A 5,000-nucleotide genomic window follows, 5' to 3' on the forward strand; every position below is an offset into this window, starting at 1 on the left:
GAGAGGAAATGTGATGAATTTGAATCCCGTTCGCTGTAACTTACTTGCGCGGCTGCCTTTCTTTACACTGAGCACCCTATTACTATGGTAACAATTCGACAGTCATGTGCGATAAATATATCAAAGGGTTGACTCAGAACTATTGTCAGAAAAACGAGCAACAAGACGCAGCAAATGTGCAGGAAGAATCTCTAGTTAGGTCGAAGGTCAAAAAGACGGAAGGTTTGACGAAGCAACTCGTTAAGGAAGTCAAGTACAAAGCAAGAATTGGACTGAAAAGAGAGTTTGAAGCTTTTGAGTCTAATTGGGGAGCTCCGTAGGGGGGTAGATCCGGCAGTGCACCTCACGCTGTGCACTGTAGGCATTACAGACGGTTCTTTGCAGCTTCCCTTCGTTTTACATCGTACTTTCCACCCTCGTCCAACATTTTATTTTATAGTGCAACTGCTTTGAGGTTTTCCTCCTGTTACACCTTTCAAACCTTTTTACTTTCAATTTGCCTTTCAGCGCTGAATGACCTCATAGTCACAGCGCTTGGCGTTTGACCTGAATTTAAATTCCATTCCATTCTAATTGGGGGAAGTGTAAGCAGCGTGGACGTAACACGAAATAGAACGAAGAGTATACCGTTCGTAACTCTTGGGGTGAAGAGAGAGAGAGAGAGAGAGAGAGAGAGAGAGAGAGAGAGAGAGAGAGAGAGAGTATTCATGGACAGAGAACACGGACGTTTGCAGCTAAAGAGAAGCGAATGGCTTACTTTATGATGAGAGACGGGGTGTTTTGCTAATGAGGCCTTCTGTCCATGCATGGAGCATTTGCTAGCTGGTGGAATGCGCTAAAGAGAGAGAGAGAGAGAGAGAGAGAGAGAGAGAGAGAGAGAGAGAGAGAGAGAGAGAGAGAGACCTAGTTACCCTTTTCGAAGAATCGTAAACAGGATTTTAAATTAATAATGGGAGACATCCATATCTAAGCCTTTGTCAAATGAGGAACAAAGTTGTTAGTGAGGATAAAATTCTAGGGAATAAAAGTCTCGAAATTCTTCCAAAACTGTCAGTGCTCTCAGAGAGAGAGAGAGAGAGAGAGAGAGAGAGAGAGAGAGAGAGAGAGAGAGAGAGAGAGAGAGAGAGGTACGTGAATTACATCCCAAAACAGTTTTTAGTTTCATGAAAAAAGAAAAAAGAAAAAATATTAATTTTTAGTTTCATGACAATATAAAAAAGATTATAGTTTTCAACTTAATGAATATAAAAAAGGACATTCACCAGTAGTTCCATAAACATAAAGAAAGAACAAACATATTTTGAATGAGTAAAGTAGCGGAGAGCTAAGCCTCAGGAAGCGAGATTATAAAAACATTAAAAGTTCTGGAAAGGAAGCTGCAGTAGGACAACTTCTTGACTTTAGATCAGAGACTTCTCCTAATTAAGTCACTTGTCACTTTTTAAAACTTGAAGGAATTTTCATAAGAAGCGTGTTTTTTTTAGGGGGGGGGGTTTGGGGGGGGGGGAGGGGGGCAGTTGGGGAAGGGGGTGGGTACTCGGCGGTAATTCCTAATAAGAGAGTTTTTTTCTTTTCTTTTTGAAGAAAACAATTTAGAAGTTCGTGAAAACAGGGACTGAATAAATTACCGGCAGAGGAAAGATGGAGAGTTTTTGAATTCTGATGACACGTTAATGAGAGAGAGAGAGAGAGAGAGAGAGAGAGAGAGAGAGAGAGAGAGAGAGAGAGGCCCACCACGGGCCATTGACCTGAAGTTGAAACCTCCTAAGAATAATATTGTGGTGTTTATTCGAAAGAGGTAAGAAGAAGTAAAGGCGAACGCAGAAGTTTATAGCGTTAAAAGAAAGATAATAAATAAATAAAAAAAATAATAAGCCAATCAAAGTACAAACGTTACAATAGACCAGCTGAAAATATGAAACAAATGGCGCTGAAGATTTCTTTACCTCAGAATTGTAAGACACATTAATGTTGATCATGTTGATAATGTGAGGAATCAGAAGTTGAATACAATATTAAAGAACATATGCAGTTTCGAAAAAATCTTAGTCCCAAAGCAACAATCTTCAATCTTTTATGACAAAACTTTTACTTTTTTTTTTGCCTGCGACTTTCAAGAACAAGGGGAACTCATATCTTCATTTCGTCCGACATTTTAAACATTGCAGGTTTAATCTCAGCAGCGGAGATGAAAACTTTCTCTTGTCGAAACTTGGATATCAAATCACCTGACGTGGTACAACTCGAAATGCGCTGAATCTTAGAATATGTAAATCCGCTTCTCTCCAGTTAAGAGGGTGCATTTTGGTTGGCCATTTTGCTCTCTTGAATTATATAGAGACGTTCATAGCCATAATGAGATTTCAAGCAATTTCAGACGGTATAGCCTCAACGAACTGTGCAGAAACCTCAAATATGAAGTCTGCGTCACAAATCATTATTTGTTAATATATTTAGGACAAAATAGTTTTTAAAATATTTGCTTATTATTCAGATTAAGAGTATTCATTACAGAACGACTATAATTACGCGAGAGAGAGAGAGAGAGAGAGAGAGAGAGAGAGAGAGAATTAGGAGGGTAAAGCAAATTTTAAATTCATTATTTTCATAAATTTGTTATCAGTTGGATACGCGAGAACATTAGTAACAGTTATTAAATATCAAATTCCAGTTCTTTCCTGAAGAGAAAACATTCAACGCATTAATAAAACTTATCCAAAGGAACAGAACGTTTACTGGAAGAGAAAAGGGAAAGAATGAAACTTGAAAAAGCCTATGACCAAATGATTTGTACTTATAAAACCTATTATCCTTTTGCAACAAGCAAGTTGGAACACTCCAAAGTTTTCATAAATCTTGCTGATAATCGAGGCTTGCGGCCTCGGAGATGGAACGCGACACTTGGAGACGTGAGACCTCCTGATAATTTGCATCCCCGAGAATTCATCACGGACTTTATTATTGTCTTTCGTCTCCTGTATGAAGTTTCTTCCTTGCTCCGCATAATGGATATCCCTATAAGAGAGAGAGAGAGAGAGAGAGAGAGAGAGAGAGAGTAGCAATTCGTAACAGTTGGTGATAGTTTTCTTGTAATTTTAAGGTGTATTTCTGATGTCAAGGTGTTGATTTCATTTCATATATATATATATATATATATATATATATATATATAATATATATATATATATATATATATATACCGAGAGTAAATTTTAAGGTTGTCTTGTCCATTCGATGCCCTCTCCTCCATCTCCCACCGCTTGCGTTTCATGAAGCAGTATTTGAGAAGGGCAAATAGCCCTGAATTCAACGACAACCTACAACAACCGGCTCTTCATACAGTTGACCAAACTCATTTCCCTGAATAGCTCAAAAGGATCTGTTCTTGTTTTATTGTTTGTTTCTCCAAAAAACAGGAAAGTTCAGTTGGCACTGTGGTGTAACATGTACTTGTTGATCATGTAAGAATATGAAATGGCATTAACTCCATATTGTTACATTTAGAAGTATTTGAGTCAGATATCGTAGGATTTTAATTTTGGTGCTGTGGTGACCTCGTAAGTAGGTTGATATATTAATCGTTTGGAGCCATTGGTACATTTTTGGCAAATTATATATAAATTTGATGGAAAAGTTCCATTAGAATAATAATAATAATAACAATAATAATAATAACAACAACAACAACAACAATAATAATAATAATAATAATAATAATAATAATAATAATAATAATATTTCGGAAGGAGACCCTCTCGTAGGGATGTTTTGTTAAAAAAGATTGCTGCTTCAGCACTATTAATCTTGTAAAGAGTCTTCTCTATCTTTCTGATGACGGCTTTCTCGTTGTTGCTTAGACTGGCGAGCAACGTACCAAAGGGCATGGTAAAATTCGGTTGAGTCATTTGATTTATTATTACTTATACAATTCTCTCTCTCTCTCTCTCTCTCTCTCTCTCTCTCTCTCTCTCTCTCCAACGCGACGTTTCCTCCTGATCGACAGGACATTATCAAGCGATAACTGCTGAGGGACTGAATTCCAGGGGTTGTTGTTGTTGTTTAAGATTAAGCTGGCCTTATGCCAGCACGGGCTCTTGCTCTAGAGCAGCCCGTAGGTCATATAAATATCTTGCAGGTCTCTTGGTGGTTTGCAGGTGATTGTTGTTAAAGATGTCGCAACCCAGAACTCCCCAGGATCGATGCCAAGTGGATACAAGCGCATCGATACGACATGGACACATCGCGACCCCAGAGAGCTCGTAGGTCACTCAGATATAGTGAGGAGGTAGAATGACGTCGAAAAACCCGGACCCCTCCAGGTCCCGAATCCGCTAATCCCGAGTTCACCAGTCGGTTGAAAGGTGAACGATCTGGGACTGATTCCAGTGTTGTTGTTGTTGTTTAAGATTAAGCTGGCCTTGTCCCAGCACGGGCTCTTGCTCGTAGAGCAGCCCATATGAGAACCAGCGGTTGTTGTTGTTGTTAAAGATTAAGCTGGCTTTATGCCAGCACGAGCTCTTGCTCACAGAGCAGCCCGCAGTTGTTGTTGTTTAAGATTAAGCTGGCTTTATGCCAGCACGGGCTCTTGCTCACAGAGCCCCAGCGAATCCATCTACTTTTGTCGTGGTATTGCGAGCTCTTGAGTAAGGTCAAAGCGCCTCTCCGGCAGGTCGGGTTTTCATTGGTACCTGGGAAGGTGACTCATACGGCGGGCGTTTACGAGTCTTGCAGACCTTCTCAGGTGGGGGGTAACACCGGGAGCCTCTTGATTGGCTTCTACCTGAGTGACGTCACCCCGGGTATTATTCTCATGTCCGGTGTTCGTTTCATGCGCGCTGGTACTTTCGTTGGGGGGGAGGGGTGTGGTCCTCCTCACACACGTCGGTATCAGGAACGCTTCTTGGGTGGTATTAAGGGGAGGCTTTTCCTCGAGGATGAGACGTCGTGGGTCAGGTGCTCTCCCGATGATCTTAATATTCCTGACGATGTCGTCTCTCGTG

Source organism: Macrobrachium nipponense, chromosome 18 (assembly GCF_015104395.2).
Source record: "Macrobrachium nipponense isolate FS-2020 chromosome 18, ASM1510439v2, whole genome shotgun sequence".
In the NCBI taxonomy this organism is placed as follows: Eukaryota; Metazoa; Arthropoda; class Malacostraca; order Decapoda; family Palaemonidae; genus Macrobrachium; species Macrobrachium nipponense.